Here is a 25,698-nt window from a genome sequence, read left to right on the forward strand (position 1 = left end):
TATTCTTTGACAACTGTAGAATGCTTTACCTGTACTCAAAATATATTAAGCAATCTTCAGTGTGGGTACTCTGTTGATACTGTTTTTCTCTGGGCTGACATTTAGGAGCTATTAGGTTCTACTGTTGCTTCATTATGAATTCAATTTAATTCTTTGTGATGTTGATTAACCCTGAAATGCTTAGCTGTTACTGAATATTGGCATATATTTTTCATTGAATGTTTTCTATGCAAAAAAGAACTGTTTGCTTGCTTTAATATGTAGAAAATATCTGTGCATATGTTTTATTTAAACATATTTTATATATGTATATACATTTATATTTGTACATGTATTTGTCTGTATGTGTTCAAGATTTTGCTAACTTTTTAAAATGTAAGCATTTTACATATTTATGTGTCACAATTTGATATATCAATATCTGTGTATAATGTGTAAGGACAGAACAAGGTAATCAGTATTGAAAATCTCAAACACATTTATTGTTTCTCTGTGTTAGTAACATTTAAATTATTGTTTAGTTTTCATGACATTTTTCACAGTAAAAATAGCCAGCTAAGACACACAGGAACTGACCAATAATGTTTTGCACTACTACATAACTTAATATGTATATTCCCTTTTTAACTATTGAAATAATTGTATATTTCTAAATGAAGATAAATGGCAAATGGCAGCTGAGTTTCTTTTTCCATTTGGAGACAGTGTCTCTTTGCAATGCACTCTGTCTCTAATTCATGGCAATCCTCCTGCTTCAGCCTCTTGAGTGTTGAGATTACAAGCATGCATCACCATGTCTAACTCTCCTAGAAGGTAAGTTTCAATTTGGCAATTTGCCCCCTACTCTGAGAAAGAGAACTAATATTCAGGCATTGATTTTCAGCTAGCATTATGCTGAACATTCTGAAAGTCTTTACTCTCCCAGTAGCTTGGTTGGACTCTTTCACCATGGCTACCAGCCTAATTCACACCATGCTGCATGCTTTCTAAGAAGAATGTAAATACTGTTTTATTGCATGTCCTGAAAGGATATGCAATTGTAGGTCATATATATTATTTCTTATTTGTACAGATTTCAGTTATTTGTATAAAATAAGTCTATATCAGCTTTATTTGTAATATCCAGAACCTGGTTCAAACAAACCTATGTAAATGAATTTCTAAATGGTCTTATTAAATAAAAAACATGGAGCCAGATATAGAGGTGAATGCCTGAGAGATCAGGGAAATAGGGAAAACCACAGCTAACCTAACCTCACGAACTCCACAGCTTCCAAATGTGAGCGACTTCCTGTCTACCCATGCCTATATGCCTTACTGTTTTGCCATCTGATTTGTTCTCTCTGTCCAGCTGCATCACTTCCTCTTTCTGGCCAGCTCTGTCACTTCCTGCCTGTACAGAGCTCCAGAACTCCAGAATTAAGGAATTTAAGGCATGTGCCACCACATCTGGCTGTTTCCAGTGTGACCTTGAACTCACAGAGATCCAGACAGATCCCAGACTGCCAAGTGACAGGATTAAGAGCATGTGCTACCACTAGTGTGGTCCGTCATCTCTGCACATCCTCCCATCATGATCTTGATGTCCTTCACCTGCAGTGTCTCTCTCTCTCATCAATTGGATTCCCGGAACTCAGTCTGGTGCCTGGCCGCGGATCTCTGTATCTGCCTCCATCTGTCACTGGACAAAGGCTCTATGATGACAGCTAGGTTATTTGCTAAACTGGTCACCAGAGTAGACTGGACTGGTCCAGGCACCCTCTGGACCACTGCCAGCAGACGAAGTGAGGGTCAACCTTGTGGATTCCTGAGAGCCTCCCCAGCACCCTGGCTCTCCCTATTCCCATGATGTCCTCATCTATCTTGATATCTTCCTCCCTGCCCTCCCACTCTGTCCCTGTTCCAGCTTGACCCTCCCATTTCCCTGTGTTCTCATCCCCCACTCCCCGCCCTCTGCCACCACCACCCCCCCACACCCAGTCCACTCATGTAGATCTCATCCACTTCTCCTTCACAGGGTCATCCATGTGTTCCTCCAGGGGTCTTTTCCTGTTAGCTAGCCTCTCTGGAGTTGTGGGTTGAAGTCTGGCCATCCCTTCCCTCCCATTTAGTATCCACTTATGAGTGAGTACATGCTATGTTTGTCCTTCTGGGTGGCTGTGGAGCCCCCATGGGACTGGACTAGGCCCTCTGGACATGGAAGATGGTTGTTTAAAGCTCGAACTGTTTGGGGAGTACCCAGGCAGTGGGATCGGGATCTGTCCCTGGTGCATGGGCAGGCTTCTGGGAATCTGGTGCTTGTGGTGTGACACCTTGCACAGCCTTGGTGCAGTGGGAAGGGGCTTGGCTCTGCCTAGGCTCAGTGTGCTGTGCTCTGCTGACTCCCCATGGGAGACCTTGATTTGGGGGATGTAGGGATGCAGGGTGGCTTGGGAAAGAGGGCTGAGGGGTGCGAGGAGGGAGGAGTGGGGGGGTCTGTGGATAGCATGAGGAGTGAGTAGAAAATTTCTTAATAAAGAAAAATAAAATAAAATACAAAAAAAAGAATTCCCTAAAGTACCTGACCTCAGCTTCCTGATATAAAAAAATGCACCCTGGGTGTGCACTCCAAGGATTTAAAGTAGAGCTGACTGATTGCTTTTCATATATAAAAGTTTAGATTTGTGATTCTTTTAAGATTTCTTATAAGATTGCATTTTGAGATAAAAAATAAAATGATTTTCCTTTCTTTGTAACTGTAAAATGCAGCCTACCAGCAAAAGAATTGGCTGAGAAAAATATCTTGCTTGCTTACACTGTTATCTGTTATCATCTGTTAATCTTTAACAAGTTTCTTAGGTATGTGGTTCTTGGGACAACTTGTTTTTCACCTATAATATGTAAGATGTTTAATCACATAAGGGATATTAAAACACGCTGTTTTTTTACTTGTAAAAAAAAAAAAAAAGAGCATGTGCTATGGTTGCCTGACTTCTTTGTTTACTTATAATGGCTGGTCCTATTCTTCTGATCTCCAGGCAAGCTTTATTTATTAAAGCACAAACAAAATATCACCACATTTTAGCACAAATAAAATATCACCATAAACCTAGATGTCCCTCAACTAAGGATTAGATGAAGAAAATGTGGTATATTTGCACAATGAAATATTACTGAGCTGTTAAAACAAGAACACCAGTAAATTTGAAGGAAAATGGATAGGACAAAAAAAACATCATCCTTAGTGAAATAATCCAGACCAAGGAAGACAAACATGGTATGTACTCATCCATAAGTAAATATTATCTGTAAAGAGTAACCATGTCACAATCCACAGACCCATGGATGCTAGGCAACAAGGAGGGTTCATGGGGGGCTGTCTAGCTCTCCTTGGGAAAGAGAAATAGAAGAGATTTTGTGAGTGGATTGAGAGCCAGTGAGAATGGGAACACTAGTGATCAGGTTGGGTGGGGAGTTGGAGCGGGAGAGTACTGAAAGAACCTACTGGAAAGGATCTGGGCATTTCAGGGTCAGGTAAAAACCTGGTGCCAGGGAATCTCCCACTAATCTACAAAGATGACCCTAGCTAAGATTTCTAGCAATAGTAGATACATAGCCTGAACTGGCCATCTCCTGTGACCAGATTGGTACCTAGCACAATTGTCATCAGAGAGGCTTCATCTAGCAACTGTAGCTAGAGTTTTCCTGCCTGGCCCACAGTCAGGACAAATCTCTGACACCCGCCAGTCCCATAGCCACTCAGACCCAACCAAATAAACACAGAGACTTATATTGGTTACAAACTGTATGGCCGTGGCAGGCTTCTTGCTAACTTTTCTTACAGCTTAAATTAATCCATTTCCATTAATCTATACCTTGCCACATGGCTCGTGGTTTACAGGCATCTTTACATGCTGTTTGTCATGGCTGCGGCTGGCAGTGTCTCTCCACCCAGCTTCCTGTTCTCTCAATTCTCCTCTCTGTTAGTTCCGCCTATACTTCCTGCCTGGCCACTGACCAATCAGTGATTTATTCATTGACCAATCAGCAACACATTTGACATACAGACCATCCCACAGCAAGCAACTGACAGAAACAGATGTATACTCATAGCCAAAGATTAGGAAGAGTTCAGGAAATTCTACAGAAGGGGAGAAAGGATTGTAGGAGCCAGAGGGGTCAGAGACACCACAAGAAAACTCACAGAATCAACTAACCTGGGCTCACAGAGGTTTCAGAGACTGAACCAACAACCAGGGAGTGTGGTGATATTTTATTTGTGCTCTAATAAATAAAACTTGCATGGAGATCAGAGGAAAAGCCAGCCACTATATTAAACATAGAAATCAGGCAGTGGTAGCACATGCCTTTAATCCTATTTCTCAGCAGGCAGAGATTCATCTGGATCTCTGTGAGTTCAAGGCCACACTGGGAACAGAGCTAGGCGTGGTGCCACATGCCTTTAATTCCAAGCACTAGTTAACCATAGGGGTCTGGGGGCTTGGAAAGGAGGGGGCATTTGGGGGTCAGGTCTAGGAAGTGATAGAGCTGGGTGGAAAGAGGAAGTAAAGTAGCTGGGCAGAGAGAAGAAGTAAGAAGTCAGGGCACAGAAAGGATATAGGTATGGGTATACTGGAAGTAGCTTTCTCTTGGCTGAGATTTTCCTAGTGGTAAGAACATGGCTGTCTTCTCTCTGCTTCTCTGATCTTCCAGTTTTTCACTCCAATATCTGGCTCCAGGTCTTTTATTAATAAGACCATTTAGCAATTCATCTTACAAGAGAGCCTTCATGGGACTGACCTAGGCCCTCTGTATATATGTTATAGTAGTGTAGTTTGGTCCTCTTGTAGGACTCCTAAAAGTGAAAAAAGGGCCTGTCTCTGATTTTTTTTTTTTATTGTTTTTCAAGACAGGGTTTCTCTTTGTAGCTTTGGAGCCTATCCTGAAACTCACTATGTAGACCAGGCTGACCTCAAACTCACAAAGATCCACCTGGCTCTGCTTCCCGAGTGCTGGGATTAACAGCATGTGTCACCACACCCAGCCTGTCTCTGATTTTTTTTTCTTTTTACTGGCTTTTTGGACCCTACCCCTCATACTGGGTCACCTTGCCCAGTCTTAATACATGGGGAAGTGCTTAATCTTACTGTAATGTGATATGTCATGTTTTGTTGATACTCATGGAAGCCCACCCTTTCCTGAACAAATTAGAGGGGGTGTGGATTGAGGGTTGTGAACAGAGGGGAGTTGGGGGAGGGACTGCAAGGAGAGGAGGGAGGGGAAACTGAAGCTGGGATGTAAAATAAGTAAATAAATAAAATCTAGTCGTAGAAATTCTTCTTAGAAAGTTTCTGCTTCTTTAAACATAATGGAGATGATCTATTTCGGGATTTTTGGTTTTTGTTTTGTGTTGTTTTTAATGTGTATGTGTGTTTGGCTGTGTGTATTCTGGTGTCCCATTTGAGTGCCTGACGCCCATAAGAGGCAGAAGAAGGTGCAGAATCCCCGGGAACTGGAGTACAGCTGTTTGTGAGCCACCCTGTGTGTTGTGGGAACTGAACTTGGGTCTTCAGGAAGAGCAGCCCATTCATAACCTCTGAGACATCTGGACACACTATTGATGTTTTCTTTCTTAATGTCTACACTGAGCTTCTGGACTGTAATTTGATTAACTGGCTACAAACTGTATACTACATTTACTCTTCAGTATTAAGAGGCTAGTTAGCATTTTGATAATGTGCAAGTAATGCCTGATATAATTTTCAGCAAATACATTTTTCATAAATTTTAGTGAGTGGTGGGAAAATGTATGTCTCGTGCTTTACACAACATGTGTGTGGAGGTCAGTTAAGAAGCAAGCCACACTCAAGGTACTGACCTGCAGAAATTATAAGGTTGTAAATACCTACTCTTTTTAATTAAAAAAAATTAAATGTATTCCTTTGGTGTGTGTGTGTGTGTGTGTGTGTGTGTGTGTGTGTGTGTGTGTGTGTGTGTGTGTGTGTGTTGGAGGAATAGACACGTGTACCATGGCACCTGTGTAGAAGTCAAAATACAACTTTTGGGAGTCCTTAGGATCAAACTCAGGTCCCTAGATGTGGTGGCAAAGGCCTTTAAGGCCTGTTATATCTTATTAGCCCACAAATACCTACTCTTAAGCACCTCAAATTTTTGAATATATCTCGCATTATATGAGAAATAATACATATATACCAGTATATATAATTTTATATATTATATAATTACATATATATAATTCTAGGCTAAAATTGAAAAGATAACATTGTGCAGTATATATTCTTCATAACAAGTTTCCATGAGACAATTTTTTTAAATAAGTTAGCAAATTTTTTTTATCATATTACTCTCAAATAAGAAAAAAAAATCATGAGAGATAAGCCTGGGGAGATGGAATGAATGTCTTCAGACTCAAGAGATGAATAACGTGGGGAGAGATTTTTATTAGCTAATTGACACATTATTTATCATTACAATAGGAGATAATTAAGAAGAAAGTGTAATTTCTTAATTTCTCTAAGTAAGGGCAACTATGAAAGCCATTATCTTGCTAGGACTTTTACCAGGAGTTCCCTGCTCCTATACTCACTGTGATGATCTCACAAATGACACACGGCAAAGGTATATTCTCTTTCTACCACTGTGTGAATGGGAGTCGCCGACAACAGAGGAGTGAGTGCCCAAGGAAGCCGGAAGTTACATCTCCAGCGTGTCTGTAAAATGCCATGCAGGAAGAAATGTCCCTTACCATGGTTTTCAAGATTGAATGAGAATTCAGTAGCATGTGTTTATGAATATTAAAACTTCACATAATTAAAAAATTACTTTCAAAAACTAATTAAATTCATCTATTTGTGGTGTCTCATCCATTTTATATCTGTTTGCAGGACAGTGAAAACCAAAGAAAGTGACTTAAGGTAAGTAGACAACAGGGAAGATGTCACCCAGAAAAATATAATGAGCTAATGTGTCCCTCTTGTTATCTCTAACAGATCATGGGTACTAGTCTGAAGAAGGCTCTGTGCCAAGGCAGCACAGTCACGGACCTACAGGTTTGATACTTGTCTCTGTTTTGCGGTAGAACTTGCTAGTTTAGGATGGAACTATCAAATAAAACCCAAATAGGAAAAGTCATTAGCATTTTTAAAAAGTTATTTAATTTCGCAACAACCTATTTGATATTTCTTCATCTACTATTATAGGATATTCTGGCTAACCGTCAATGGTACAAAGTAAGCATATATAGACTTGAGAGCACACTCCACCTCTTCTTCACTCTATGATTTTAGTGTGGCAGGTGTTTGGGTGAGAGTGACCCCAAAGCTAAAACAAAATCAACTAACTTGTTATCCATCACTAATATGGAAGGGAGGTGTTTACAAATGATGTCTGTGCTGCTGCCAAGGGTCCTGTCTGGAATCGTGGTTCTACTACAGCCAGGGACAGTGTTGATGTTCGTGGCTTGTGTTATCTGCACTTAAGGCTGTGCAGATATCTGTCCTCTGGCATCCAATGTGGTGGCAAGAGTTTCTACCTAAAAACTGAGAAAAAGATTCTAAAATGGAGTTAAAAATAGATTCCTAATTGTCTCTCTCAAATGAGCGGCAGCTGCTGGTTTGAGCTACTTGTGGGTTCCCCGCGTGCGCTTGACCTGCCGTATGGCGGGAATGAGGCCTCTGCAAGTGGCAAATTAAGCTGCATGGTCGATTTAACCTTTTCTAGTACAAAACAAAACAAACAAGTTTCTGGGCTACACGCTGCTTTGATAGAAGCATAGACCTACTATTTCTGAGAGTTGATGGCTCCCAGAGCTGGTGGAAAACGTACCACTGCCATGTTGGGAAGCTGAAGTGGGTGGAGCCAGCTGCCACGATGACAAACAGCATGTGAAGATGCCGGTAAGCCACGAGCCATGTGGCAAGGTATAAATTTATAGAAATGGATTAATTTAAGCTGTAAGAACAGTTAGCAAGAAGCCTGCCATGGCCATACAGTTTGTAAGCAATATAAGTCTCTGTGTTTACTTGGTTGGGTCTGAGCAGCTGTGGGACTGGCGGGTGACAAAAATTTGTCCTGACTGTGGGCAAGGCAGGAAAATTCAAGCTCCAGTCCTCTGTACTGCCACTGAGGCCATGTTGATGTCCATGAGCCTTGCTGCCACCAAGGTTATGAAACTGTCCCTGGCTCATGGTGTGGCAGAGGCCTGTATTGATGTCCATGGTCTGTACTGCTACCAGACACCATTCTATGCTGAAGTGCATGGCATGTACTGATGCTGCAGACCATGTAGATGTCCATGATTTGTGCTGTGGTCAAAAACCATGTGTCTGCAGACTCACAGTTGAGAAAGAGGGACATAGAAGGCTTCACTGACAACCCTTACCCTCCCTCCCATCACCACCAAAGTACAGCCTAAGCAGGAAACCATTAAAGAAAACTCTTAAAAATTGTATGAGGATTCTAAAGTATAGCTCTCCATACTGAGGGCTTCTGGGGAAAGTGTAGGCAGGGAAGGGAGCAGTTTTCTTATTTTAGGGGCTGGCTACTGGGAGTTTGTCCATGCTCCAGTGAGTATAGGGACAACACAAATTAGACTTCTGGGTTTTTTTTTTTTTTCTTAGCAGAGGGCAGTCACAAGAGTTGGAGGTGAAACTGGCAGGTCTAGGAAATGAGTGTGATTGGGTTGTATGATATGAAATTCCCAAATAATCAGCAAAAATATTATATTAGAAAAAATGAGTAGAAGGAGAAAATTACTTACGTGTGTATGGGATTTGTGGTGGAGTTATTCATAAATAAATTCACCCTAAAAGAGCTATCAAGTACTGATAGTGGTCTCCTTCCAGATTATGCTTCCAATATCTCTGGAAACATATTTTGATGCTCCTTAATCATTATTATGATAGTGTCATATTTGAACACACCAGAGTGTATTAAAGGTATGAAATTTTAAATTTGATGAAAATGCTGATTTGGTTTGAAACATTTGTGATATAACTTCTCTGTCCTATGGGACAATTTGATGTTATCTCTAAGCAGATTACACATCAGTTTGACTGTTTGTGACATATAAAGTAAGCTTGTATTTGTTGATTACTACTGTCAGTTGCTATTTTAAGACTGTAATATGTATTTCAAAACATCATCCTAGCAAAACAGGTTTATATTTCAGCCATTGGATCCTATTCAGACATACATTTCATATAGGAAAAAAAAAAACATCTGGAAATGTTTCTCCTGTTGAAGAGACAGAAATTACCTAGTTTGGTATCATGCAAGTAGACAAGGTTTTAAGTATTAGATGTCTAGATAATTTTTGATTTAATATGAAATAGTAGAATAATAGTAATTAAACATGACATTTTATTTAGAAAATATGAAATAGTCCACTAACCATGTCTAACTTAGTATAAACTGAGTTATTTTAGAGCAAATATTGAGAGGTGTACATGTCATTAGCACAGCAGGTACTTTCTCAAACATATTCCATATGTCTTAAGGGCACCAGCATTTATGTTTGTATTAAAAGATATCACACTGCACAAGTACAAATTGAACAGCTTCAGCTCCTTGAGTTTCTTACCTTTTTGCACTTCCATATTTATTTATTTAGAATCAATTATTAGAATTGATTTGTTAGAATCAATTATCTTACTCTAAAATATATTTTAATAATGCATAAATCCAGAAGCATGTTTAGAGAATTATCACTTGAGACATTGGACATGCTAACAGAACATTGGATGGCAATAGCATTTGTTCTTAGCTCATTTTTAATGTCTTATTTATTTCTTTGTAGAGTGTCTGACTAGTTTAAATGAGTTTTATTCATAAATATTATCCTTTGTGATTTTATTATGAATGTCTTCAGTTTATAATCTTATTTTTATCATTTGTTAATTGTAGCTGGAGTTTTCTCCAGTCCTGTCCAGCCCCACAGCCCCCACAACTGCTTATAAAATAATCATTCAGAAACATATTATTTAAACTGCTCAGCCATTAGCTCAGGCCTACCATTGTCTAGCTCTAACACTCACACTCAACCCATTTCTCTTAATCTATATGTCACCACGTTTCCCGTGGCTTTACCTATTGCCTTTACATGTTGCTCCCTGGACAGCAGGCTGGCATCTCCTTCCGGCTTCCACCTCCCAGCCTCTCCTCTCTGTTTGTCCCACCTATCCTATACTTCCTGGCTGGCTACTGGCCAATCAGTGTTTTATTTATCAATCAATCATAGCAACATATATTCACAACATACAGGATATCCCACAGCAGTTAATGGAATATTAAAGTATATTTAAAGCTTACACATTAATATTTTATTAAGCATACTTCAGAAGTTAATGATTGTAATGGGCTTTTGAAAATATAGCTATTTAACCTCTACTTTTCTCTTGTTTTTCATGTTATTTACTCCTGTATTACTGAATTCAATATAAGTAAAATTGGGGGAGGAGTGACTGGAATTGGGGGACATTTCTGGGATGACCTGAAAACCTAGTGCAATGGAAACTCCCTGGAATCTACTTCTAGTAATGAAGGATACAGAGCCCTGAACCTATACCCAGGCAAGACTTTCTGTGGTGAGACTGAAGTGTTAACCCAGCCACAAAACCGGCCACCCACAATATGTCCTGTCTGCAAGATGTACTGAGGCAGTGGTGGCACAGAACTTGTGAAAATGGCCAAGCAATGACTGATCCAACTTGAGTTCCATACCTTGAGAGGTATCCCATGCCTGGTACTTTTCAAATGGCCAGGAACCAGAAACTGGATAGCCTAGAGACTAGCCAAACATGACTTGCAAAACAAAACAAAAACAAAAATCCAATGAAATGATTCTTAATAACATTCTGCTGTACTCATAGACCTGAGCCTAGCCCAGTCATCATCAGAAAGACATTATCCAGCAACTTGTGGGAGCAGATGCAGAGACCCACAGCTAAACATTAGGTGGAGCTCTGGGAACCCCACAGGAAAGGGAGAGAAAGGATTTTAGAAGACAGAAAGCTCCAGGACACCACAAAAACAGGACCCACAGAATCAATTAACAGGGCTCATAGGGGCTCACAGAGATTAGACCAAAAATCAGGGAGCTTGTATGGGTGTAACCTAGGTCCTCTACATATATGTTATGGTTATATAGCTTGGTATTCTTGTGGGACTCCTAACAGTGAGAGTCGGGGGTACCTCTGACTCTTTTGTATACTCTTAGACCCTTTTCTTCCTATTGTGTTGACTCATCATGAAGGTTTGTGCCTAATCTTGCTGTAACTTGTTATGCCATGTTTGATTGAAATTCCTGGGAAGCTTGCTCTTTTCTGAAGGGAAACAGAGTATTAGTGGATCTGGTGGAGAGGGGAGGTGGGGAAGAGGAGAGGAGGGAGGTGATCAGGATGAAATACATCAGATAAGAATAAATAAGTAAGTAAGTAAATAAATAAAAATAAAATTTAATCAAAAACATGAAAAGAATTGAAAATAAAAGAAATTATAAGTGTGGTGATATTGTGTCCCCCAATATATTGTGCACCTTAATAAAATTATCTGGGGTCAGATAACAGAACATCCACTAGATAGACATAGAAGCCAGGCATGGTGACACACACCTTTAATTACAGGGCTTGAGATCTCATGTCTTGCTTGGAAAAGACACACACCTTTAATCCCAGGAAGTGATGGCAGGAAGCAGAAAGGTATATTAGGTGTGAGGACCAGGAACTAGAAGTTTTTTTTTTTTTTTTTAAGCTTTTAGCAGCAGTTCAGCTGAGATCCATTTGAATGAGGACTCAGAGGCTCCCAGTTTGAGGAAACAAAATCAACTGAGGAACTGGTGAGGTGAGGTTAGCTGTGGCTTGTTCTGCTTCTCTGACTTTTCAGAATTCACCACAATACCTGGCTCTTGAGTTTTTATTAACAAAACCTTTTGAGATTCGTGTTACAATTAAGAGTGAACATTGTTATATCCTTCCTAGTCTTTGGTAAAAAGCATTCTGTATTTCACCATTTAGTGAGTGGAACAGTGACAGATTTTTGGTAGTTAGACATAAAATTCTAAGATGCCCTACATTCCTAGCCCACATGTAAATGTGCCTTCTTCTACATATTTTGTCAAGAGCTCACCTGTTTTAGTCTTAGTTTTGTGATTTAATCTTAGTTTTATCATTAGTTTCTTTTAATTTAAATATATTGTTGATTTATTGAAATGATTATATTTTTTAAAATTTTCTCCCAATACAGTATAATAAAAATTGTGTGTTATTGCATTATTGAGATAAACTTTGATTTCTTAGGATGCCTCTGTTATTTTTATTTTATGCAGCTAGATTCATTGTTTCCACCATAATGTTTGGGAAACTGAAGTCAGTAATTGTGAATGAGACTGACCTCTCTGGTTTTCCTTTTTTTTTTTTTCCCCTAATATTCTTGTAAGATTTGGAACCGATTATTTGCTGGTTAAGTGAAATTCATTGAGAAAGAGATGTAGATAGCTGCTATTATGTATCAATGAACAATATTTGGATTATATATGAAAATAGAACTTTGACTCACAACTGGCAACAGCCTGACTAAGAATTCAACCCCTCATCTGCTACCAATAGCATAGAAAGTCAGCCTGAAAAAAAGGCAGAATTGCAGGAAAGCAAATTGTGTTCTCTAGTGACAGTCTAGGAAGCTAAGCAACACCCTGTGTAGTACTCATCCTTATGATCACAACTTAATTAAAAAACAGAGTTCCCCAATGTTGGTCCCTATTTTAACTTTGGATGAAGCACCATCAGACAAAAACAGACAATGATCTCAGCTTAACTCTTAATGGTAAACCACCAGTGACTGTTCCATGCCAATGATCCCCAATCACATCACCTATGATACAGACTCTTTCTAAAACCAAGGTTTCCATACATTTATGTTGCCATTGTATTTCTCTCAAAATATACCTGAGCACGGCTAAATCTCTTGATCCAGAATAATGACTTGTTCTATTAATGTTAAGAAATCTCTCTCTCAAGCCGGGCAGTGGTGGTGCACGCCTTTAATCCCAGCACTCAGGAGGCAGAGCCAGGTGGATCTCTGTGAGTTCGAGGCCAGCCTAGGCTACCAAGTGAGTTCCAGGAAAAGACACAAAGCTACACGGAGAAACCCTGTCTCGAAAAACCAAAAAAAAAAAAAAAAAAAAAAAAAAGAAATCTCTCTCTCCATATAGACACACACACACACATATATACATACATATATGTATGTCTCTCTCCTTTCTCTCTCTCTGTGTCTCTGTTCTTTGTCTCTGTTGTGTGTGTGTGTGTGTGTGTGTGTGTGTGTGTGTGTGCATGATATTTCTAGATTTCTAGCTACAATTCAAATTGGACAAATATATTTTGAAAAAATAAAAATATACATCATGCTTTTAGAATTCTTGTCTGATAATCTGGCTAATCAGTTTCAGGATTTTGGGTTGAATTCTTATCTGTGACATGAGTTTCTTCCAACATGTTTTCTCTTTGTACAAATATGCTATATATTATTTCTAGATTTATTTAGTCTTGATCATTATCATTTACATCATAATCAGGGATTGAAATACGACTCAACTTTAACAACAGAATAAGCTAAATAGGAGAAGGGAAAATAGTCAAAAGATAACAGAGTAAGTATAATACTAAAGCGTTTCAATATTCTTACTTTACTAGGATTTGAAATACTTATATTTCATACACATAGAAATATAACCAGTGTAACATTTTAAATCCCTAGTCATTAGCAATACTTTCTCTTTTATAAATCACTTTAAATCATTTGTAACATGTGGAAAGACTTTATGTTTATGTTAAAGAAAATTTTTAGGACTAAATTGGAAAGCTTGCAAACAGAAATTCCCAGTTTTTCTATCCCCTTCCATTAGATTTTTGATTCATTGGGTCTCTTTTTCCTAAATACTAAAATTAATGATTCTGAAAATTCAGTCTTCCAAATCTCTCAATCATTTTTGAATAATTTTCCAAAATAAGTTTACATTAGTGACTGTAGGTATCAACCTGACTGGATTAAGAAATGTCTAGAGGCATCAGGATGAATGTGACCATGTGACATGAGAAGTGTTTTCAGAGGAACTCAGGGCAAAAAGTGAATGGACAGGAGAGACCTAACATCATTGAGGGTAAAAAAAATCAAAATCATACAATTGTCTAGATAATATGGAACAAAAGAAAATAAAGTATCCCCCTGTGATGGTTTCAATAAGCATGGCCCCCTCCTCAGATTTGAATGGTTAGTCAACAGAGAGTGACACTATTAGGAGATTTGCTGTGGTAATGTCTCTTCACAGCAATAGAAACTGTAGCCAAAATACCCCTTCTGTCTCTGTCTCTGCCTTTGCCTCTGTCTGTCTGTCTTTTTTTTCTCTCTCTCTCATACACACACAAATGGCTGCTATTTTATTTTTAATAATGGTAACTTATATTTTTGGTTGTGAGTTGTCTTTCATCATATTTTCACTTCTTATGCTTTATTTTATAGTTTTTTTTAAAAAAATTAAATTTATTTTACATACTAACCACAGTTTCCCCTCCTTCCTTTCCTCCTGTTCCTTCCATCTACCTCCTTTCTACCCACACATCCCATCTTCAGAAAGGGTACAGCCTCCAATGGTGGAGTCAACAAATCATGACATATGAAGTTGAGGCAGGACCAAGCTCCTTTCCCCAGCATCAAGGCTGAATGCTGAGGGAGGCATTCCACCTTAGGGAATAGGTTCCAAAAACCCAGCTCATGCACTATGGACAGATCCTGGTCCCACTGCTAGGAGCCCCACAAACACACAAGGTACACAACTGTCATCTACATTCAGAGGACCTAGGTTAGTCCCATGCAGGCTCTCTAGCTGTTGGTCTTGATTATATGAGCTCCCACAAGCTCAGGTCAGATATCTCTGTGGGTTACCCCATCATGGACTGTGGTGATATTGTGTTCCTCAAAATATTGTGTGCCCTAATAAACTTATCTGGGGTCAGAGAACAGAACAGCCATAATATTAAACAAAGAGGTTAGGCAGTGGTAGCACATGCCTTTAATCTTAGCATTCCGGAGGCAGAGATCCATCTGGATCTCTGTGAGTTCAAAGCCACACTTGAAACAGTCAGGCATGGTGACTCACACCTTTAATCCCTGGAAGTGATGGCAGGAAGCAGAAAGGTATTTAAGGCGTGAGGACCCTGGAACTAGAGCTGGTTAAGCTTTTAGGCTTTTGAACAGCACAGTTCATCTGAGAGGCATCCAGTCTGAGGAAACAGGATCATCTGAGGAATTGGCAAGGTGAGGTGGCTGTGGCTTGTTCTGCTTCTCTGGTCTTTCAGCATTCACCCCAATAACTGGCCTTGGATTTGTTTTTATTGATAAGACCTTTTAAGATTTATGCTACAATGATTTGAACCCCATGGCTCATAATATCCTGTAGCACAAATTCTAATTGATCTTAATAAAAACCTGGAGTCAGATATTGGGGTAAGTGCTCATAGATCAGAGAAGTAAAGGAGCCAGATACTAGAGAGACTTCTTACTTCTGTCAAATCCTGAGACCAAAAGGTCTGAGCTTCTGTTTCCTCCCTGCCTCATCTTTTCCTCTCTCTGCCCAGACATATCACTTCCTATTACCTCCTCCCAAGTGCTGGAATTAAAGATGTGTGCCAACACAGCCTGGTCTCCATGGTTAACTAGTGACTGGCTCTGCCCTCTGGTTTCCAAGCAAGGCTTCTTTGTTAGAAAAGAAACAAAATATTTCCCCTTTTTGTCTAAAATACCAAAAGAAGGTTATAACTAATGTAAGAAAAACTATATACAATAAGTACAATAGTTATATATAATATATGCAGACAATGAATACATCAAAAATTTCAAGTCCATTAACAACTGAAAAACTCAGAGAAAATACTCCATATCTATCCTATCTTGGTGAGTCCAAAAGGATGTACCTAATTCATTTTTTATTCTAATGCGCATTACCAAAATTATCTTTTAATGTCTCTCAAACTTATATACTTTACATCTCTTGAGTGATTTTTTTTCTGAATCTGATAACAAGAAAAGCTATAATTATAAAGTATTCAACTCCATCAAAGATCAGAGAAGGAAATAATATTATCTGAGTAAGCAGGAAGTGCAAGCAAGTGATTTTCATAAAATGAGAAAAATGACAGACATAGCTGGCTGCCCGGACAGTCACACAAGTTTCTCCAATAACTTTGAGGCATCCATCTTTAGCCTACAGGCCTAGAATATCTTACAGACTTATCTATGAGGCAGGATTTTCTGAAGGGCTATCCTACCTTATCTTGCAATGTTTGGTGGTCCTATCTTTTGTGTCCTGCTTGTCCATTTTGACAGCATACTGTAAGCAGTCAAAGCAAGGGCATTTTCTTGCCAGTGGCTTACTTTTGCCACAGAGAAAGTAAACTCCATATGGAGTTTCTTCATTGCCCATCATCTTCCCTAAAGTAGATTGGTGCTGCCAGGAGCAGACATGTCTCATTGTCATAAAAAAAAAAGGAACATAGTTATTGAAACATATTAAATGACATATTCTTTAGATCTCTGAAGCATTTGAAGACCACTTGTCTACCTAAAACATGTCTGTTTAACCTTGAAAACATACCTAACATGACTGCAATTTAATTATAATAGGTGACTACTAACCTACAGTTCTTTACTATCCTAAATAGTTTGTATTAATAAATTTCAAAGACTGGCAATTTGCATTACATTGTCAAATAAGATGTATAGGTACAATACCTTAAACAAGATTAGAAATGTATGTACGGTATGTTCTAACAAAAATAATCTCAACTTTGTATCAATATACAAAGACTCATACCAATGTAAAAAATTTAAAATCATTAGTTGCTTTTTTTGGTTTAAAAGTAGATTCAATCAATAACCTACCCTTATCCAATCATATCTGTATTCCCCTTTTTTCTTTTTAGAGTAGATTCAATAATCTACCCTTTATCTTATCATTTCTACATCCCCATTTTTTTTCAGAACAAGAACCCTGAATCTAATCTCCTTTGTTTAGCTTAAAAAAAAGCAAAACAAAACATTACCAATAACAACTTCTACCCAACACCCTAAACACTGATAAATATCCATAACCCATTAAATGACCAAAAATCACCTACCCCACCTCTTGGGAATGTTGGCATTGTGTTCTTAAGTTTACTTCCTGCTGTCTGGGGATGATGGCATCTTTAGGAGGTCCTGAAAAGAAAAATTTGAGTTGTCAATTCCTAGGAGAAGTAGCTGTATCACTTATTGTCCAGTCTTTGCATATTTGAAAAGGGCAAGGCTTGTCTCAAGTCCTGGATAGAGTAGTCTATGAAGCTGGATCATCTCAGCTAGCCACCTCAAAATTGCCCTGAGCAGTTTGTAGCCCAAATCTGATCTTTGAGTGGTGTTCATCTGCTTAGTGGCACCATCATATTCTAGGTGCATTCATCATTGTGGGCTCCCATAATCCTTTTGGAGACTTCAAAAGTCATTGTTAGGCGTGGTCATATTTCATTGGAGAAAACTTGAACATTTTAAATGTCATATGCAGCATGTCTCAAAGAGGTTAAAAGATCAAAATTTGTTATGTACATCCAGAGTACAAAATCTTAATACCTAGTTACCTGATAGACCCAAACCTGAAATCATATACAGGAAGATAGACAAAGCCTTTATTGTAGAATTATTTAGTATTCTATATGACCATTAAAATTATGACAAAAATTTTAACATATATATATATATAACTCATAAATTTTGAGATAATATTTATACCTTAAGAAAAGTATTAAGGAGTTAAAATAAAACCAAAGCATTATGAGATTAGTGGCAATAGAATACTCCCTAAATTTGGTTTTTCTTCTGTCCCATATCAGGTGGTGTAGCTGAAGTTTTTTTGGTCTTGCCTGGTCCATGATCAGGATGAATCTCTCTCACCTGCCAGTTCCACAGCCGCTCAGACCCAAACAAACACACAGAGACTTATATTACTTATAAACTGTATGGCCATAGCAGGCTTCTTGTTATCTAGTTCTTATATCTTAAATTAACCCATTTCTATAAATCTATACCTTACCATGTGGCTTGTGGCTACCAGTATCTTACATCATGTTTCTCATGGCAATGGCTGGCAGTGTCTCCCTCTGCCTCAGCCTTCCACTTCCTAGAATTCTCCTCTATCCTTATCCTGCCTGTACTTCCTGCCTGGCTACTGGCCAATCAGCACTTTATTTATCAATCAATCATCTACAACAAGATGGCTCATCTGACATGATAAAGAGATTTTGGATTTTCTTTTAACAAGCCTGCCTGGGTTTAGAGAAGGAGAGAGCCACATATATCATTTCCAATGGCTGACATACAGAATATTAGCACAAGGTGGGGCTATTTAACATTCCCTGAGGGAGAATCTTCCATTGATGCCTCGTAACATGCTGAGATTTATTGTAAGTAGGCATTGTGAAGGCAAATTTTTCTCTCTCTTTTTCTTAGAAAGGTATAGTGAAGCAACAGTCTTTTAAATTGATAACCATAAAAGGCCATCCTTTAGGTAATAGAGAATGCAAAGGAATTCCAGACTTTAGAGATGCTTATTGGCTGAATCACCTCATTAATGGCTCTTAGATCAGTTACCATTCTCCATTTTCCAGATTTCTTTTTCATATCAAATACAGGAGAATTCCAAGGGCTGGTTGATTCTTCAACATGCAGAGCATTTAGCTGCTCCTGTACCAGCTGTTCTAAGGCCTCCAATTTCTCTGATGTTAAAGGCCATTGCTGAACCCATACATGTTTGTCCATCAACCGTTTTAAAGGCAGGCTGTTGATGACTTTGAAAGATCATCAGTTGTTATGCCCTGTTCTTGTACAACCTGAATGGTTGGTGACTAGTCTTTAAAATACCTTCTAATATTTTTCCCAGAAGCATACATTAATTTATGGTTTGTTTCAAAGAATGGAGGAATGTTAATCTGAGTATTCCATTGCTGCAACAAGTCATGTCCCCATAAATTCATTGCAATATTAGCCACATATGGCTTTAATTTTCCTCTCTATCCTTCTGGCCCTATACATTCAACTCATCTTACATGCTGTTTTACCTTAGATAACATTCCAATCCCTAAAAGATGAACATTTACCTTATGAAGAGACCAATTTGGATGCCAAGATTTTGGTGCAATTATTTTTACATTCACACCTGTGTCTATAAGACCTTCAGTGATAGTGTCATGTATTCATATTTTTAATTTTGGTCTTTGTTTATTTATAGAAGCCTGCCAAAATATTTGCTTTATGGTTTCTCCTGGATTTTTTGTTCTCTCTTCTATAGCTGTTCCATCATCCCGAGTAGTATGATTTCTTACAATATATATATTAGATTCTTTAATTGCTCTGGGAAGGAGTTTCCTCCATGATGACAGGAAAGGACTGAACTGAATTTGACATGGGGCCCTGTGAGAGGCCACCCAAACCATTTCCATATGATAAAGGGTTACTTTGACTGTTCCTTGTTGATCTATACTTATTAGTTCAATGTCTACCTTTGCCACACCTTCTGCATACTCCAGAAGGGAGAGGTGTTCTGTTGAGATTATTCTTAGAAAAAAAAAACATTGTTTCTAGGAAAGCCCTGTTTACAATCCCTTTTGAGGTGACCTTGTTTGCCACAATTGAAACACCTGCGATTTCTGTTTTTCTTCAAACCTCTGAAAATTACTTCTCCTATCCAAGCATCATCATGGCTATGAGATTCAATATTGACTCTATCTAGGAACCATTCCTCTAAGGATGCAGATTTTTGTTTTAATAGCCTAATTATCCTTTTGCATTGTGCATTATCATTTTCAAAAGCCAGAGATACAATTTTTATTAGTCTAGCTTTTAAATTTGGTATCATTCTTTGTACTGCTAAAGTCAATCTTTGTAAGAAATCAAGTGAAGTTTTCTTTTGGGCTTTGTATAACTTTAGTAAATGACTCAGTTTTCTTCCCTACCTCTTCAATTCTATCCCAAGCATTCAAAGGTGCTGTGTAGCATAAAGCCAGGGTGTGGTCATCATTATAGAGGTTGCCTTCCTACATTAGCATAATCTCACTCTCCAAGAACTTGGTCTTGGGAGATTGTCATACCCCTAGCCATACTTAGTTGTTCAATTGTCTTAGCCTCATGTTTCCACCAGATCCTCTACTGTAATTGAGGACTGGGCTCCAAGATTGAACATAATCACTCTGAAACTGGTAAAATTTTGCCTTAAACTGAAGTTGAATGTTAAAAAATGGTGACTGCCTTTTAAAAAAAAAAAACCAACCAACTAGCTTTGTATTTGAATCACATCCCTTTATGTTTACCAGATGAAAACACATTTCTCAGCTACAGAGAGCCTAGTTCAGAGTCCAGAATTAACATTTATACATAGTATTTTCTCTAGTCACAAATTAACTGTAAAATGACTGAAAATGTGAGATATAGGTATTCTGTAAAATTTAGTAAGAGGCTATTTTCCCTTATGCTTACAATTGCATCATATGTTATACTTGCAAAATGAACATTTGGAAAACACCCCTACACTAATCAATATTAAATATTTGCATGTGTAAAAAATATAATGATGCCTTCAAATATTATATTTTATATATACATTGTAATAATATAATATAATGTATATGATATAGGATATGTTATATAATATAATTTATATTATATAATCAATAGATTTCCCTCACTGTAAATTCTAAATGATATTAGAGTTCTAAATCAATTTTTAAATTTTCATTATATTTTCCTATCTAAGAACAGGAATTTTAAAGCTAAAAAACAATTACATTCATTTTGCTAAAAATGTGTGAATTAAGATCAGAAAGATAGATATTATGGATTTTTCTCTCATCTATGTGTTTGGCTTGTATAAATACATAAAATCAAGTATGTATTGATGACATTCAAGTAGATTTAAAACTGTCTGAGTAGCAAGGGTACTAATGAGAAGGAGAAAGCTGTGTGATAGAAGCAAAAATAGACTGTTTATCTATGCTTGCATGAAAATGGCCTTCTATATTCCTATAGGAAAAAAAGGAGAATAGTGAGATTAAAAAAATAATAAAACTGTAGAATCAACATCAATAACAACAACAAAAATCATCCAGCAAACCTCAAGATGGGAAATGATTCTAAGCTTCACTTGGAAAGGTAAAATTATCATAATACTCTATAGCAAATATTTACCACAGGATAGTAACTATTTTTCCATTATCAGTTTACATTTTAAATAACAAAATAATGTAGGGCGAGATGTTTTAGCAGGCAAGGGCACTTTCCTGCAAAGATTATGATCTGACTGTGATCTCCAGAAATACATAGTAGAAGAAGAAAATGGACTTCCACAAGTTATCCTCTAACTTTCATGCTTTCTCAGTGACACTTAAAAGCATGAATTCACAGACAAAAAAAAATTAATATTTAAAAAAATGCTAACATCCTGCATGAGAAACAATAGTTCTGCTATATATTGAAGTCTTTGTGGACCACAAGGAGCTTTTGTATAATTTTACTCTATTACTATTCCAAGTCTATCTCAGCTTGAACAAGTTTTAGCTACCGTTATATTGTAGTATCAAAAATTAATTTTAGAAGGCTGGAGAGGGTCTCTTAGTTAGCAGCAGATGCTGTTTAGTAGTGAATACTAGGTTGAGATTTAGGCACCCATACAGCAAGCTGAGTGCCTGCTCACACCTTTGATTTCAGCTCGGGGAATCTAAATGCACATGCTCTCACATAGCCACATAAGAAAGAGAGGTAGGTGGAGTTATAAAAGATGAAGGAAGAAGAGAGAGAAAATATAGTTTGCAAGTTTGCAAGAATAATTCTATATCTTCTCCTTACTGGCCCACATGGGTCTTTGCTGCATAGGTATCTCTTTATTTTTTATCTCTGAAAGAAATATTTATTTCTTTCAACTTTGTTTTACAGTCAAGGGAACGATCGCTTCCAAAAGTGTGGAGTGACAAGAGAGGATCACATGGAGATATGTAAAATCGCACATGTTCCAGCAAGGTGGATGCCAAGGAACAAAAGTTAGATGCACAGATTTTATCAGTGCCCGAGCACTGTAAAATGTCTCAGAATTAGAGAAATGTTGCTGAGAAAAGAGGATATAAGCTAAACTTACTGATGAAATCCCCAAAAAACTAGTTAACAACTGACAACACAGGGATTAGATTAAATTACAAACAATTTGAAAGTTATAATTTTTGAACTGGAGGTTTCTGCCTACTATAGGCGGACACACACACACACACACACACTATATATATATATATATATATATATACTTTATTTTTCTTTAAACTGGAGCTATGTAACAAGTGTGATTCATGACTACTTATTCAATTAATTTATCAGATTTTTATTTATTTTCTCAGATATGGATCTATTCATCTTGGAAATGTTCCAACTTACTTTATGACATGAGTGTAATATAATACATATAACCTTCCTTGAGTACTAGGTGTATTTTCTGTTTTTATGAACGTTAGCTGGAGTGTCTGATGCAGAGGAACTGATCCCTTTATTTGAAGAATAAATGGGATTTCTAGTCAAAAGAAGTAAGTAAAAATCTGAGTATTGCTTTATACCATGTTATAAAGAAATATTTACTTTAATTACTTCTCATTGTCAAACAGTATCCTAATTATTCTTCCCATGATATCTAAGTTAAGCTATGTGTGTGAATAGTTTCAATTAGCCTGAGTAAATCAACCTTAATCTTTTTTTCTTTGTTTCTTTGTTGAGACAGGGTCCACTATGTAATGCTAGCTGCACTTCAACCCACTGCATAATCCCAGCTCTCCTTGGACTTACAGAGATCCACCTGCCTCTGGCTTTCTGAATTCTTGGGCTAAATGCTTCCACCACCATGCTCAGATGTTGCTCCTTTTCTGATGGTTTCTTTCCTTATTCCTTTTAATTTTTGATTTTTAAAATTAAGATTATCAATAGTACACTAGACAAAAAAAATCACCTACTAACCAAGTTACAAACCCACTAGACACTCCTCAGTGGATTGTGCTGGTTACACACCTTCTACAGTCCAAATCCCCAAGAGACAAACAAGTTCTAGAGGAACTGGCTAGAAACAAATTAAATGGAACATTATCAGCTCAAGAGTTTGCTATAGCTCTTGTAAAATGTATTTAAAAGAAATACATAAATGTATATTCTTATGTTCACATTCAGTGATGTCCTTGATGGGATAAGGAGTAATTTGCTGAAACTGCCTTCACTGTTTATTCACATTTGTCTTATAACCATTTTGGGAATTTCACATAAGTAGTGTACTGACATCACTGACATCCCACACTTTGCTTCCTTTAAATCCTCCATTCTTTCTCATATGTTCCCTCAGTTTCATGACCTTTCCTCTTCAATTACTACTTGTTTGTGTGTGTGGGGGGCATGTGTAAATAGAACCTGCTGATTTTATTTAGTATTACTCAGATATATGTGTATTTTGGGATGACCACTAAGGAATGGACAGCGTACCAGGACACTTGTTCTTGGAGAACAATGTCTTAGCAGCCATTATTTACCTGTAGCTCTTTTGTGTAGGATTGGGGCCTTTTGGGATTATCTACACCCAAATACATATGTCAACTGGAGTGGTCATTGTGCAGTTCTCCTTTAGGCAACCGTATTGTTAGGATTTAACAGGTACAGCCACACTCTCATAAGTAGCAGATGTCCTCCTCTTACGATTCTTGCAATCTTTCTATCCCAACATCAGTGATTTTTTTTCCCTCAGCCATAGGTATAGGAGCTGTGTTGTGTATGTATTGAATGGGCCTAGATAAAACACAGTCACTGACTCTCTGGATTTCAACCGGTTGTAAATTTATGTGATGGTCTCCAACTCCTTCAAGAAGATTCTTTGTTTTTTTTTGTTTTTTTTGTTTTTTCATTTTTTTTCTAAGACAGTGCTTCTCTGTGTAGCTTTGGTGCCTGTCTTGGATCTTGCTCTCTAGACCAGGCTGTCCTCAAACTCACAGAGATCTGCCTGGCTCTGCTTCTCGAGTGCCACGATTAAAGGCATGTGCCACCACCGCCCAGCCTACCTTTTGTAGAGGCAGGCGGATCTCTGTGAGTTTGAGGTCAGCTTGGGATAGAGACTGAATTCCAGGAAAGGCTCCAAAGGTACACAGAGAAACCCTGTCTCAACCCCCTCCCCCTGAAAAAAAGAAGATTTTTCTTGATGAGAGGTGAGAGCTCTACTTATCTATGAGTATAAGAGTAGGTGTTTAGAACATAATGGGAATTACACTGATTTTAGAATGTCACAGTAGTAGGTTGTCCTTAAGAGTCCATGACCTCACCAAACATAGGTACTTGGCTAGGTTTATACTATCCAGCATAAATTCCTTCCTTTGGAGTCAGTGTTAAGTCCAATTAGGTATTGCTACCCCCAAGATATAAGTAGCACTATTCTTTTATGTCTAAAATAATCATTTTTTAAACACTATTTCAGGGATGGGCTTGAGACTTCTTTGTAAAAGGAAAAGAGGTATTTTCAAAGAACACAATATGTAACCTTGTTACTTCATTTTATTTTCTTGCAAAGATGTTTGAGGACAATTTACAATAATTCCAGGTAATAGCCCAGAGAAACAATAGAATAGTCTCAGGAGGAAACTAAAGTGTCCTTAGATCTCAGAAAATACAATGCCTTGAGTTTATAAGAAATAAATCTGCTGTCATGTGGTAAATGATGAACAGTTCCTGAGGAAGATAGGAAATAAAACAAAATCCTCATTCCTATTCAAATCAAAGCTTCAAATGCGGGTCACAACAGAATTTCCATAAGGGCTGGTGACATTCTCCATCTTGTCCCTGATGTCATTGTACTCTCTTTTCACCTCCCGCTTTTACGTAAACCATTGTGACTAGCTTTGAAATACTAGGGGTTTATATTAGAAACTACCTTGTGAATGCTCATAATTTCTGGACAGAATTTGTTGATGATTTCAGAGAGAAGCAAGCTAAACCTGCAGGGTGGCCTGTGAAACAGGAAAAAGAACCTGCATGGTATATCTAAGAAATGAACCACTAACTACTAATATAACAAACAGGTGAAGTGCACTTTATTCTTTCTTACTTTATTTTCAATAAAAAACAGATATTAAACACAAACAATATCATGGTGAACTACTTTCTGAGGAAATATCTAGCACAGAACATTTATTCTTAATTAATTAATTAATTAAATTAATTAATTATTTTTCCCAGCCCATTACATTTCTTCACCTCAAAGCTGTGAAGTCAACATTCTGGAAGTCAACTCAGGGGAAAGCTATCTTTTCCCTCTACTTTCTTTTCTCTCTTTTCTTTGACCTGATTGTCTTTTTGCCTTTATAACTGTTTCTTGCTCTTTCTCACCCTTAGGACAACAACCTTGCATGTATACAGAGATAAGGATTTTTGAATGCTTAAAGGCCAAGCCTTACATAGTAAATGTGCATAAAATTAAAAGATGTGGTTGTTTATTTGAGATAGGATTTCATTTAGATCAGGGTGGACTCAAACTCAATTAATTTAGACATGATCTTAAATTCCTGATCCTCCTGCCTCCATTTTCAAGCACTGGGAATGCAAGTATGCACTATCACACAGTTT

This window comes from Peromyscus californicus, unplaced genomic scaffold, assembly GCF_007827085.1.
Source record: "Peromyscus californicus insignis strain IS unplaced genomic scaffold, ASM782708v3 Scaffold_12__1_contigs__length_115047231, whole genome shotgun sequence".
Taxonomy (NCBI): domain Eukaryota; kingdom Metazoa; phylum Chordata; class Mammalia; order Rodentia; family Cricetidae; genus Peromyscus; species Peromyscus californicus.